General features: G+C 35.3%; 1 protein-coding gene across 2 annotated transcripts in view; it reads right to left on the bottom strand.

Moving 5' to 3' along the window:
- Nucleotides 1-14,703, bottom strand: part of LOC129804656 (EGFR adapter protein-like) — a 119,901-nt gene extending 105,198 nt beyond the window's left edge. For both annotated transcript variants that reach the window (XM_055852185.1, XM_055852186.1), the window contains exon 1: nucleotides 14,023-14,703. The gene's annotated coding sequence lies outside the window, so the exon portion shown is untranslated. The remainder of the gene's footprint in view (nucleotides 1-14,022) is intronic.
- Between the last annotated feature and the right edge of the window lie 847 nt (nucleotides 14,704-15,550).

Here is a 15,550-nt window from a genome sequence, read left to right as displayed (position 1 = left end):
CCGGTTAAATAATTATGTTGAAGCTCCTCAATGAACTCATCTGGTTCACCTCTCTTTAAAATTTGAGCTACATCAAATACTGACTACCCCACCCAAACCCGCGGATTTAAAATCTAATTAAATGTTTTTGAAACATTTCAGTTTGACTCATCAAACTATTTGCGGTGGTTAAATGGCAAATAGAGTCAACGGTATGGGCCTTCCTTTTGCCTCTGACATAATTATTAATCGTGTGCAAACAAGAAATTCAATAAAGAGCCCCTTCACATTGACTGTACCTGGCAAAACAATCAACTTGGCCTGATGCTGTAAATTACAATTCATCCACGGCAAGAAAATTCATAATAATATTTCAATCTGGGCTCCCACGAGAGGAAAATGCGTTCTTGCCTTTTGTCGAGGAATAATGAGAAAAGAGGGAGGCAGTCATGTGAACACCCAGTAACTTTCAGCAATAAACTATCCCAGCAATGGGATTGAATTTGAACTCTTTGTGCTTTTGCCTGTAGTTCATTCAGCTGGTTTTTATTGCCTTATTGGTTTTGTAAACTGACTTTGGAAATAATTTATCGAAATCCACTGTGATTTACGAGTAGGATTTTTGAAATTTAAAAAAAAACAAATAGAAAAAAGATTAATTTTAAATTGAGATAATATCGATCTTTTGAACTTACTTACATTATTATTGATTTCATAATTTTTGTTTTCATGACGAATTTTTTTGAATCATTTCGAAAGTAACAAGCTTAAAACAACCTGCGTTCAAATTTGATATTTGAAAACAACAAGTTCTTTGTATTGTATTCTTAAAGGAAAGTTTCGAATTAACTTTTAAATTTTTAAATTTAAATTTAAATTTTTTAGGAATAAACAGGTCCTTTTATTATATTTTATTTATTAATTATGTTTATTCATTTCATTCATCGGGTTTAAAAGCCAAAGAAAAGATATTTTTAGTTCTCGTTTCGTCCGCATGGTGGCGGAATTTCGAAGTGTCTCGGTTTCGAGTATCAAAATGTACTGTTTTTGCTTTATTGTGGAGAAATTCTAAGCAAAAAGACTCTGGGGAAATTTTATGAGGCATTACACTAAAAAGCTCACAAAAGAATTACTCAGTGATTTGTGTTTTTCCCCACAACAAAGTGAAGATCTACACATTTTGACACTTGTGCAGTGTGCACTTCGAAATTCGATCAGAATGTACTGATCGTATGTATGTGCAGAATTTTCAAGACGTAAGCATACCTTCAATTTCACTTTTCAAATAAAGCGTGTCCACAATAAAATTGTTTCAAATGATTTGATATTTTTATGACAGATGTCACTAACTGCGCATTTTCGTTGTACGCACGGCTCTTCGTTATCCGGCTGACTGGGGGATAAAATGACATTTAGGTTTTTTGAATGATCAACGGTTTTTATATTTTGTGCTGTGTGAATTTATTTTCTGTCTGACAAAGAACAAGAGAATTTTCTTCATGATGTGCTTATGTTTCATTTTTTATCACAATTATATATTAAAAACTTCGATACAATGATAATAATACTTTAATTCACACTGGAGAAACTTCATGTTTAGTAAAAATAATTTTTAATACATCAACCGCCAGAGTTTGGCAGCTGTCATCCGGATAACGAAGTGCCGGATAACGAAGAGCCGTGTGTATGTAAACATTGTAAAACGTGTTTTTACCTTTCGTTTGGTGAAACTCTCATCAAATTCTGTTTATATTTACTGAGATACGAAATAATAATGGAAAAGAGAAGGGAACTGATCGTGTACACGTATCTAAAAAAAATCCTGGAATCAATTACGCGGACCTTGGAAAACTCACAAATACCACACGCCAGACCGTCCGGAGGATGATTCTTCGATTCCTTAACAGTAAAACCACTACCCAGAAACCTGGATGTGGAAAAAATCGGGGTATTGGAGATCGAGATTTGGAGAAAAAGGTGATCATGCGCTACAAGAACAATCCTTCGACATCTGTGAGGGATATGGCTAAAAAACTTAAATGTTCTCCCAGTCTTGTGCACCAAATCAAACAGAGGAATGGACGAAGACTTTTAAGGCCCAAGCAGCCCCTCATCGTACGGATGTACAAAGTAAGTTATCTAAAACACAAGCTCGAAGGCTGCACGATAAGATGATGTCTGGCTTTAGTGGGTGCATCTTGATGGATGACGAAACATACGTAAAAGGAGTCTTCAATTACCAGGACAGCAATATTACACCGCAAAGTCTCGCACCGCAAAGAGTCCAAAAAAATCTTCCAGGATCGACTACGAGACCACGGGGTAGACCACCGAGAAGGTGGTACGAGTCTTGGACATCAGAATCACAACTCCGGCTGATGCTCAATACTGTGGCACCTTGAAACACTCAATCACGATAAATAATCCGCAGCCCTACTGTGAGAAAAACAGGCATTTGCCTAATTAAAGTAGAAGAAGAAGAAAGTCTCGCATAGGATGTAAGAGAAAATTACAGGTACAAAAGTTATGAAAAGTTTCCGAAAAAACGCATGGTTTAGATGGCGATCTGCTCATGTGGACGTCAGAGAAAGGCGTTCTTCATGCAGGGCAACATGAATTCGTCAATTTACATCCCGGAGTGCCTCCAAAAACGCCTGTTGCCTCTGTACAGATGCCAGGACATACCCCCGATTTTCTGGCCAGATTTGGCGTCGTGCCATTACTCAAAACCAACTGCGTTTGTTTTGTACGAGGAGAACGATGTTCGTTATGTACCCAAGGAGGCTGATTCCGGCAAACACTCCAAATCTCCGTCCAGTTGAAACATATTGGGCTATTATCAAATACGATTTGAAGAAGAAGGCTAAACGCGTCGAGAACCTCGAGTACTTCTAGAAAAAACGGAATGAAACAACCAAGAATCGTGGTGATGATCTTGTACAGACCTTGATGGGAGGATTCAAGAAGAAGATTCGAAATTTCGCCAATCAAATACTTGAATAAAAAACTAATATATAATTTAATAAATCTACAATGAACTAAAGTTTAAAAAAATATTTTTTCTTTTTTTTTAATATTATGCAGACTTCATATTTAAAGCATTATTCTTGGGAACAAATTTATCGTGGACACGCTTTAGATCTTCGAATTTTCAAATTCTACTTGTGAATGGTAATAATGTTTCATTGTACAAATTCTTAAAATTTAGTGCGACAATTAAATCTTGTTTGCGAAATTCTTTTCGAATTTTCGAATTCCAAGGAGATTTTGCTTATATATAGATCGAACGTTCACAATCATAGTTTCCCCAAAAGAACAGATAGTCGAAGAACGATTTGGATAGGCTAATAACACCATTTTGATTTGAAGGTTTCTCTTGTTCGAATTTCGAAATGACTTAAGTGACACTTTGTGTGAGTATTTCCCTTTATTTTGGGAGAAAATTAAAGCGACAGGGCTTATCATTTACCTGTATCATTTACCACATCCCTTCATAATTCCTGAATAAATTCCTTTGACGGCCTCTTAATGGTCCGATTTTGCGAAAGTCTACTGTAATTTTCTATCCAAGACAGTTTTCTGATTTTTTTAATTTGTCGCAGACAGCAAACGACATATCAACCGACATTAGTAGTATGTCGGTCGACATGTAACCTAATAAAAATGCAGCTTTAAAGTTTAAACAACCTCTGGAAATTTTATAATCACAGCAATAACTTTGAGCAGTAACCAACCCACCTCTCTGCAGTATTTCCTCCATTTCCAGTGAGCAGAAATGTAACAAAAAAAATGAATAACAGAAAACCGTCATCAAGAAAATCCTATGTGAATCCCATCCAGTTTATTTGCATACGAACGTAGAATTAAAGAGCATGGATTTTATGTAGAATATGAAGGGAAAAAAAATAATGAATTGGAACTCGGTTACAGGAGTGCAGTCGATTGATATGAAATGAATATCTATTGAGTTTAACAAAAAAAAAAAGAAGTTGGCAAAAAATGGAAATTCACATTTTATTCAGCACATGCCGTATCGTATTATTTTATGACAGTTGCTGTGTAAATATGGTGAATGTTGTAAATGAAAGCTGATGGTTGAATTTTGGAATATAAGTTGGTACATACACCTTTGAACATGAGGTGTAACAAAAGCTTCACCATCTGCACATAAATTGGTCAGTGAACAGATTGCAATTGCATATTATTCTACTGTATAATTTGTGTGATGTGAATAATAAATTTCTTCTTGGTCAGTTCTCAATCTCCATCAAATAAACTACACCCAATTTCAAATTGCCGCACATACATCTTCCCCAATGGAGTCTTTTGGCCTCCGAATTAACTTCCTCACTCGAGAAAATTTTGAAGATTCGCTTGGTAGCTTCTTTAAATTCAAATAAGTCTCTCTGGAGAAACAGTTCAGCATGTTTTATACAGCACATTGCAATTAAATCTCCACCGAAATGCCATTATCTTCGAGGGATCATTTTCACTGAGAGCGCGCTCCTTTATATTGCCAACTTGGGGAATTCTTTTCCCAATGCTCAAGTTAAAGCACTCGTTTTCAACTCATTCGCGGCAGAGTAGGTGGATTTAATGGGCTCCATTCCCTCCTTGTCCTCCGAATTGCACTACAATATATCGCCATAGTCACGATGCTGAAGAATGCGCTTTTACTTTTCTCAGAAATAATCCATCATGCTGTTGCACTTCATGTTGCTGGGCTTGAATTTGATGGAAATAAGCCAAAAAGATATTGCACTCAGAACAATGAAGATTTCAGAAGATACTGTAGTGCAGAGGTTCTATCACAAGCTTAAGACTTAAGTACTTGTAATCTCTAAAGCATTATTTATGAGCTACCGTCAGATCAAAGTTTTTCACAGAAGTTTAAAGACACAAAATTTGACTGGTAATGCGTGAAATGATAAAATGCCCATTCCATTACGTTAATGTATCGGCTTGGAATTTCAAATCCCAATAGGACCAAAAGGTGACCAATTGCTGTAATTAAAGGTGGTCGAATCACATCCCATGAACCTCACTGTACTGAATTTAAATGTATATTATTAAACTCACTAATGCGAAGGTCTAGTTCTTTTATGAACAGTTATACCAGGTTATAATTACATATTATTAATGTTCTTTAAGGGATAAAATTGGCCAAACAAGATTTTCATAAAAAAAAGTTATAAACGAAATTTATGCAAATTTAAATTACATTATTATTAATTACACTCAGAAAAATAATCGAGTAAAACTTACTCGAATCGATGTTGAATTGACTCCTTTTCGTTGTGATTTTCGATTAACTAAATTTATGAGTTGTTTTAACTTTTTTCCTAAAATTTACATGACAAAAGAGTGTAAACAACTCTTTTTAAGACTGAAAATAACTCGTTTTAAGAGTTAAAAAAAATCTTTTTAGGAGTTAAAATAACTCTTTCAATTCCCGAAATGGATAGATTTTGCAATTTTATGTTTTTATTTTATCATTTTCTTTATTAATATTTTCTTGATCTTAAGTTCCCTATATTCCGAGCGAAATATCACGTATGATGCACGCACATGTCTTCATGAAACACTGTTAGGCATATTTCTAGTTGATGTGCCATATGAACTTTGTCACACGAAAATCTTCTTGACTGAATTATAGTTTTAAAACGAAAACACTTACGCATATACTTCAGTCGAGATGAAATTTTACATCGAAAAAGAGTAACAATTACATCTATATTCGTAGAGTTAATTCAACTCTGCCGTAAAGTTGTTTTAACTTTTTAGGTTTTTTCTTAGTGTAACAAAAATGTTTAAAAATTAAAAAATATATAAAATGAATCAGACATTTTAGTCCCATAGAATTATCTGATAGGCAAATTAAATTAATGCTTTTAGTTAGAGCTTCAAATTTGAAAAGTAAAAGAAATCGCTCGTTATTAAAAATATTCAGAAATTAAAAAAAAAAACAGGAAATATTCAACAAACCATCTACGAGACAACGCAAATTTTCTCTTTGTTTACAAAGAGCTAGTTCATCATTTCTTAGTCATAAGATATAGTATAATTTTATCAAGCTCATGAGACGAGATGAAAAATAGTAAGTTAGCTCTTTGCAAACAAAGAGAAAATTCACATCGTTCGAAGGTTCACTCTGTGCGAACCATGCCTACATTCCCCTACTGAAAAAGAAAACCGTCGAGTTTTGGGGAATTCTTCATTTTTTGCCCATAATACTTATAATAACTTTAAAAAATTGAGAAAAAAATATTCAAATTTAATATAAATTAACTCCAAATATAAAAATGGGAGCTTTGAAAAAAGAAACTTTATGAAAGATAAAATCCGATAAAAAACCGAAAGATAAAAGGAAAAAACGCGCTACCTTCGGACGATTTATGCTTCGCACAAATCAATTTTTTCAATGTATTATAAATGAATTTGACCCATTACTATATATCAATAGATGGTCCAATGCCTCAAATTTTAAGAAAAAAGCTATGGGTGAATTCTAAAAGGAACATAGAGAAAAAGTTTAATTATCCGAAGCTTGAGTCGTTCGAAAGTAGCGCGCTTTCCCTTAATGAGTATTTCTAAAAAAAAAATATAAATAAATTAACCCTTTAAGGACGATTGGGTCACGCGTGACCCTTAGAGAAAATAATCCTTCCTCGCTACCTAAACTAATTTCTTTCTAATATTTGTGCGTAATCTCAAAGTAAACGATTGAAGGTATATAGGATATTTTTTGCAAATTTACAACCTTTTTTATATTTTCAATTGTTCTTCAAGCAAAAGCCTCTTGACACTAGAATCAATATTGTCAGAAAATTGATTAAAATATTTTGGGTTCTTTTTGTCTCTATCGTTCATAGAGGCAAAAAATACAGCGAATCAGATTCTATTGGACTTTCCAAGGTTAGATGTATGATGTTTCACAAATTTTGTTTATCGGTTTAATTTTTATTGTTAATTTTCGAAACGTAAAACTGTCTCCTCTTTAAAGGGCTAACAAGTCTAAGATCTGTCTCAGACCTGAGATTAATCCGTTATGGCTTAATTACCGTAAGTAAGGATGACTTTGTCCTCTACGGCTGACTTTTGTCCCTCTATTGCCCGTAGGCTTTACTTTAATTCTAGGACTTAATAATAGTCATTCTCATCGCCGATCTGGTCTACAACGCTAAAGTATATAGGGATATGTTACGTACCAAATAGGATATAAAGATCTGCAAACGGATACGTGTAGCTTCAATAATATTCAATAAAATGCAAACATTTATATCTTGTTAAAAATCGACTACGTCATAAAGTTATCTAAAAGCATTGTCTTTGGATCTAAATAGTCCCGTAAAGACTAAGTTTTCTTTATTGTATCCTCTATGGTGTTTCGATCGCTTTTTATGCAGGAATAGTTTTTGTTATTCAATTATATGAAACTTAAGATAAATCTACAAGATGATATGTTTGCTAGCTTGATTTTACGTCTCGATCCGCCTTTTGAATAACTATCAAAATCTAAAAAATAATACCGGATTTAACCATTCCATTTTGCTTCAAGAATAGTTGGTTGTATTACCTATTATCGTATTCAGGAGGTGGATATTAAATTAAAAATGATGTAGGGGAAAGCTTTCAGGTTTCGCACATACTCTGACTTCGAACACTTCATATTTTTCCCAGATTCCAGAATTTGACCTTATGGCAAAATAATTTAATAGCTAGTTAGTATTAACTTAAGTCACACAATTCCTGACAAAAATTAGATCAGACTCATTAAAGGAATATGGAAAAACATCAAATGTTTGAAGCCAGAATATGTACGAAGCCAGAAAGACTTCCTCTAGATACTTCAACGGTCGATGTAACCGAAGAAATGTTTAATAAAGGTCAATTCGTTATTATTTTAAGATCCGAAAAAGAATTCTCAATAAAATTGAACGTTCATATAAACTAGGATTTCAAGAGTTTATTAGTAAGAAGATTATGAGTTTTAGCTCTCTACACCCTCAATCAAAAGCAGTCAATTACCATTGAACTTTAAAAAACAGAGTCCTCTTGACTTATCACAAGTTCAGAGATGTTCTTTCACTAATTTTCCTGAGTACACTTCACATCTATGCAACTCTCTAACATGCAATCGTAATTCAATAATTGCCAAATTCCCATCTCCATGCCGAAATGTCCTATCTCTGACTTCTTGAGATTCTCAAGTGTTTGCTCTCAAGATGCCATTCTCAAAGGAATACTTAATGTAACTGTGAGAATCAACTGTGAATATTTAAATTCCAAATGCGTCTCTTGCTCACACTCTTTGTCAATGGGATGCTATTTTTGGCATGGTTGAGGAAAGCCCCAAGGGAAAAAGAAGCGTAGTATGTAGAAAGAGTAAAACCAAACAGGAGGATCATGAGACAATTTTGCCAAGCCATTGAACTTGTAAACTCATTGACAAGGATATAATGCGAAAAAGGCAGAAAGCTTAAAAGAACTCCTTGCGATTTAATCAGTTCCACTAGCTTAAAATAGATTCACCGGCATTATTTTTATGAGAGACTGGTGATAGGGAGAAGAAATTGGTTGGATGGCTGAGACCTCACATAACTTCTTCGACTTGACACACATCTTTTGGCTCTCAGGGACATGATAAGCGCGAAAACGCGAGGGTGCGAGGTTGAAAAGTGGAAAAATTGCAGAAAATCACGACATACCAAATATTCGTTTCCCATGTCAGGGAAAAAGGTGAACTCCAGGGGATGGTTGCCTTCTTGCAAGTTCCCCCCAGAGGTGAAAAGATATCCTTTTTGTTCCCTCTCGAGGTGCTGAAAACAAAGAGGTTCCAGAAGCAAAAAAAGAATTCCCCGAGAATTAACTTCAACCTGTGAATTAATTTTCACGTGGGAATTTCAAATAAACTCCCCCATACAGAAAAACGGTGAATAGCAAAAAGAGAACTTTGCACATTTTTCCCCATTCAACTCCTTCTGTCTTGGACTCCGGGAATACAAAATTATGCAGATGGCGGAGACATACGCAGAAAGATAAATTCTGCGGACATTGAATTGAAATGACCTTAAATAAAATTCAATTAAAATGAAAATGTCTGCGTGGGGAAATAATAAAAATATTATTTCTCCGTTTCATCATGCTGCGTTCTGCGGGTTTTGCTCGTCCTGCCTTTTGTATTTGGATTGAGAATTGGTAAAAGACAATAAAGGGGGTGATTCCTAACAGAATTTTAAATTTAAATTTAGTCCAACCAAACGGTAGGACCCAAAGGTGAGTTGAGAAAGGAAAAAAAAGATATTCATATTCCAACGTTGTGACAACTACTTTGCAAAAAAGTTTGTAACGCTATTTGTCGAAAGATTGTCAAAGGATGTTCTTTTAAATATCTTACAATAATTTCCAAATTTTAATTGGGTGGACATACTTAGATAAACCTTTAACAAACAAACCTTTAACAAAAAGCCTTCTAAAGGTCAGTTATCTAAATTTAATTTCTAAGGTTACGCTTTTAGAAGTATTGTAGGAAACGTAAAAAAGTGGTAGAGGAAACTGGGGTACCACCAAACACGGGGTAGCACCAAACACTGAGATTTTTAAATCAGATATTCGACTTCAGAGGACAAGACTTATAGAAATTTATAGGCGTTATAGGGATGCTTGTTCACTAAAGAAATGATAGGGATAGTCAAAGTCTAGTCCCCGGCGAGTGGCCGTCAAAGTTGAAGCTACTTTCTTTCTTTCACATACAAATGCGTATGGGAATTTTTCTGCACTCGTGATCGTTATGCTAAATATTTAAAAAGTAAGAAGTTTTTCCGTATTATAAGATACCTTTCCGTATGGATTGATAAATATACTAAATTTTTGTTTAAATAAATTTTTTCCTTGGAGCACTGTGAGCTGAGTCCGAGATCAATTTAGGAATTGGCTTCAAATAGCTCCATATAAAAAGGCCAACTTGCCAGTTGCTTTGTCCAAGTAGTTTAGAAATAAAAATTAGTGTTTGGTGCTACCCCGTGTTTGCTGGTGCCCCAGTTTCCCCTAAGCCTAATAGATTTTAAAACGCAGTCACGTATAAGAAGTTATAAGGGAAGAGCACCAGCGATCGGCAGTGTTCCTCGGATCATCTAGTTATTGTCATATTATTTCACCAATTAAAATAACCTTTTAAAAATTATTAACTACTTTTTACCATTTAATTCTCACAAGAATACGGTGCATTAGTGTAGATTTAATTTATAAAACCAATTGTCCGTGAGACACGTGATTAAATTCGTGACGATTCGAGGAACAGAGTACACAGTAGCAATTACATCTATCTTTTATTAATTTATTGTAAACTCTTAAAGTTCAAACACACAGATATAGGGGAAAGTTCCCATGCTTAATATCATTGGAAGCTTCGTAATGACTAAATTTTCTATGTTTCACAATATATATGTGACTCATCGCAATCATTTTTTAAAACTATGGTAAAATAGTCAGTTTTAAAATATAATGCGGAGTCACGTTTATTGACAAACATAGGAAAAATTTAGTGATTACGATGCTTCAAATGGTATCAAGCATGGGCACTTTCTCCTAGTTAAATGGATCACTAATATACCGATTAGCATACATAAAAATACCAAATAGTATTTTGATGCTTATATTTTCAACTAAATATCGAGCATGCCTCTTAACATTCCGATCCCGGGTACTTTTCCCTTACTTATACGAAGCTAATGTTGGGCTACAAAATATATACAACTCGAGAAGGGGGTTTTCGTCATTTTGCCTAGCAAATTAGTCTTGACGCTTAAACGGCGGTGCCCGTACGAGGAGTGGGTTAACCCCTTAAGGTCGAGAGTATCAAAAATTAGAATTAGATTAAAAAATTCCGGCATTGGGAATTTCAATTGGGTCACCGTTGACTCAATAGTTAAATCGTTAAATACTTAAAAGAAAGAAAAGAAATAAAATTCTATTTTATTCTATAGTAAGCTTGTCTAATAAATCAGACTACTTAATTATTACTGTAATAAGGATAATTTTCTAGGTTTATGAGTATTTATTTTATTATACAGAATTAACTTTAAGACTCTCTCTAGATTAAAGGAATACTATTCAGTAATGAAATAAAATTTTTAAGTCGAGTTGCAGGTTTTACAGATGTAATTTTAATATTTAATGGCTCATCTATAATTACTAGAATTACCATTTAAAATGGAATAAGTAACCTCAGATTTAATATGAATGATTCAACGTTAGTGAAAATATAAAAGCAGAGTTCAATAAAAAAGAGGTGGCAAAGCGTCCTATATTTTGCGAAATGCTCAAACTCGTGACTTTTAGATTCAATACCTCAAAAACACTTTCGCATCATTTATCGTTTAGCACGACAGATTCAAACCGTTTCTTAAATTACTCAAAAGATCAACTGAAATAGTTGAGGAATAATAAAATTGATTTTAGAATAAAAAATAATTATTATGAACCGTTTCATTACTGGTTCAGAACCGACTAGAAGCGGTTCAGACGACACGTTTTCTGAGAAATCTCAAAAAAAAAAAACATGGTTTTTTGTAGGAAAAGGTAGAGATGGGGGAATTGAGGGACGTATTAATGATCCTTGGAAGAGTACCCCGAAAGACACAAGTTTCTATCTCTAACCGTTTGGTGTCTAGGCGTAGTAACTGCCTACGCGACGTTTGTTAGGTCCAGTCAGTCTAGTCTAATTAAAGATGTTACATCATTTAGCTAAGCCTCAAGTCTGAAGCCAATATAAGGGTTAAGGACTTTCCAGACTGAAGTTTCAGCTACATGGTTTAGCTCAATAATTTTGCTTGATGGGTAAAATTCTTTAAGAAATTTTGAGTTAAGGGTATTGATGCCCGTTACGCACGTAACATTTAATTTTCCCTCTGGCAACTCAGAATCTGGTGACAAGGTTAAACGTCCAGTCGGAGTACGGGTTTCATAGACCTCAGACTTAGTCATAAGGCACTCAATGGGTCAAGTAGTAGAGCACTCGCTCTATGATGCAAGTGTCCCGGGTTCGAATCCCCTTTAGGTCACTAAGAATTTTTCTGGGATTAAAGGTGTTCGGATTGCATCCAGTGAATTTCACTGCACTTGATTCCAAGGGTATGGGACTGACAACCTCATCCCGTACAAGAAAAAATAATAATACATGTCTTGAAATCCCCTTGAGGGAAGGCCTTGTCCCTTCATGGAATGTTGTGCCAGCATTATTATTATTATTAGATTTAGTGATAAGCGTTAGAAGACTTGAAATTTCTAGTCCTTTATCAGGCACGATGTTTACTTGGGATTCCATATTAATGGCAAAAGACCGACTAGATCTTGTTAAACATCTAGAATTTCTTACATTTCAGGAGTTTACAACTTTCAGTACCTACACTTGAGAGAAATCCGAAAAAGTTAAAATAACTGTTAATTTTACCCAGCAGTAGTGACACGAAATTGGTGTAAATATTATGCTTCTTAGGTGTATTATGGGTTAAAGTTACCCTTTTGTCATGTTGATTTTACCCTCTGTATAGAATTTCCATTCTATAAGACCTCTTAAAGGTGAGAGACAAAAGACGGTTGGATTTTGAACATGCATGGAGGGAGAGAGAAAGAGGAAAAAGTGGTGAATAAGATCAGCTGGAAAGTAGGGGAAATGAGCGGGATCTTTGGCATTACGTAAGACTTGATTTGACAAAGAGACGTGAGGAGATAAAGTTATAAGTTTATTTTGTGAATTATCAATTAAATATCAATTAAAAATACAGAAAAATTTACGTGACGTAGAGTTAAACGTGTTCAGTGTAATCTAAGAGGAGAATATTTGTAAATAAAATAATTGGTGAAGGTGAAAAGTGTGTTTCACTGCCACAGTGGATTTGGAAAAGAGCATTTGGCGGTCATCGAGGAAACGTCTTCCAGCCGCCTACGTTCCGGATCACTGTTAAAGATATTTAATAAAGGAATATATATTTCCAGGTACGTGAATATCACAAACGGTAGAAGGAAGCCCAAGAAACACACAGTCCCTGACAGATTTATAACACCACAATATATTTATAGGTAAACTGGGCAGGAAGAAGAGGGTATTAGATATCACAGAATCCTATCACAGAGAAATTATTGTTTACCACAGGTAATTCTCCACACCCTCAAAAGGTGTAAAATTAACATTAAAAAATTTTGATATATTTTTACACGTAAAAAGTGTTAGTTATGAGGAAAAAAAGTTAATCGTACCCTCTTTTTTTCTCAGTGTAGGCTCAACCTCTGGTCTGAAGCTCGTAAAACTTCGTATTACGGATTGAAAAAGCTTTGGTATAAGTATTTTTATGACCTCTACATACTTAGTTAATAAATTACCGTTTTAGTTAGTAAAAGTCCAAAATTGCCAATATGTTATTTTTATCCAGAACTTAACATTAAACCTTTTGACCGTTTTTGGTCGTATTTCCTATCACGATCGGTCAAATAACAGGTATGATACTCAACAAATTTTCTTGGAAAAGAGAAAAAAATAGAATTTAAACACTGAAAAATATATACGCATATTTTAAGAAATTCATAAAGTTTGATAGTGACATTGTACCGTTTAAATATGTTTTAATTTTATAAAGTTATACCGGTCAATTTGATCGGGGTTTGGTAGGTTTAGTATTAACTGAAGTTATCAAGAATATTCGTACTTCTGTTAATTTTCCTCTGGCCAAAACTGGCCAAGACTATTTTACCATTTTACGTACGTTCTAACCTGTCTTATTGTCTAAAATATTGACCAATAAGTTGCACAGACATATTTTGTTCAAAACTAAATTGCAACAGTTCTAGTGTATTCAATTTCACAAAGGAGAACACTCTTCAAATGCTATACCAACAAGAATTGCATCAAAGAAGGGATTTTAGATTAACCATCTGACCAATCCAAACATAATTTCCAATAAAAAAAACATTTCAGATGTACTACATATCCAGCGCTATGCAAAGTCTCAACATGTGGGCTTTTTGATTTTTATTTGAACAATGTACCTCTCTAGATGAGATGCTCCCAACCGCCAGAAACTCGTTCTTGTGCTCAAGATTTCAAACCTCACTCACACACCATTGGACCCGAGTTCAATATCCTGATCCCCTTGCATCTGAGACCTCTTAGCCAACGAATATTTCTTGCACACAATCACAAATTGCAAATTTCACTTCTTGCAGCAGAAGAAGTCGATGGCTAAGACCATCGGATTCTTGTACCAGAAGCACTGGAATTTGCTGCAGCTGCCTCAATGGGCCTCTTGCGTGAGTCTCTTACCACTTGGGACTATTAATCACACTGTGACACAATTTTCACATGATCCTCACCCATTTGCACAATTTTGGGTATATTTTCACCCTTCACAGTATGCTTTATGACACCTCTTCCGGCACTCCTGGCCAATATTGGGGCCAACCCAGGAGGGGGTCACAAAAATATTTCGCCTTTCAAGCCCTAATGGGAAGCACACGCGAAGGAGCCGTGGGGCGCCCAAGAGGTTCGGATAATGGGTATTGAGATACGTGCGTCTCGAGTTCACGTGTTATGAGACAAACTTAGGAATCCCAGAGAAGTTCTCTGGATCGCCAAAAAACGAAACTCGAAAAGTTCAATGTGCCGAGTGATGCGCAGAACGTCTCGACTACGAGGTGAACCAGCGTCAACTGACTGAGTGTTTGGCTTCAAGAGTCCCCAAGAGCCTCTCAGCACGCCAAGAAGCGGCTGGCGGCCAAGAGAGGCCAAACCAGAGATTTCTCTGTCTCTCTGGAATTCAATTTAGTGTACCCAGACACATGGCATCATGTCAAAACCGCCGGCGAGGACGCGATTGCGCAAATGGAGAGCACTGGAGAAGAGAGAGTTAGGGAGAGAGGCCACGATGTAGCTGAGGAATTTGCAATTTGGCGAATGGAGGACACAAGTGAATGCACTTCGCGGATGCTCGATACGCCACTTACACACGCCACCAACCGCCTCAACGAACACCCGATGATCCCCCATCCCACACCGGGTTGTCTCACAAGCCACAAATTTCAATTCACCAATTGCATGTAAATATCAGATGAATTAATATCCATCATTTATCAGTTGAAATGTGAAAGAGCACCTCTGGATTGCCATTTGTCTCGGATGCACCCGAAGATGGACCAGCAGAAATAGCAAATCTCTGCGATTAATGACCTGTTGTCTGAAATGAATTAATACAGATCGGTTTGTTTGGGGATTTCAGCGTGGAAGAGGGAAATGAGATATTTTTGAAATTGAGAAGACACCCAACAAGTGTGGGAACAGATAACTTTGGGAACCGAAGGGGATATTCATAAAAATAAAGTTAGTACAAGATGTTCACAACTTCACCAGAAAATGAGTATTTTTATATAATAAATAATAAATCATAGTGAAAATCAGGGGCATGTCATTTCCTGTGTTTCCCATATGTTTCTAGCGAGTCGAAAAATCTTTTGAATTTATTAGCTGTTTTCTGTCATTGTAGAATGAATTAGCAAAAAATACTAATACAAGATAAAAGCC

This window comes from Phlebotomus papatasi, chromosome 2, assembly GCF_024763615.1.
Source record: "Phlebotomus papatasi isolate M1 chromosome 2, Ppap_2.1, whole genome shotgun sequence".
Lineage (NCBI taxonomy): Eukaryota > Metazoa > Arthropoda > Insecta > Diptera > Psychodidae > Phlebotomus > Phlebotomus papatasi.
This window is presented reverse-complemented; position numbering and strand designations above follow the sequence as displayed.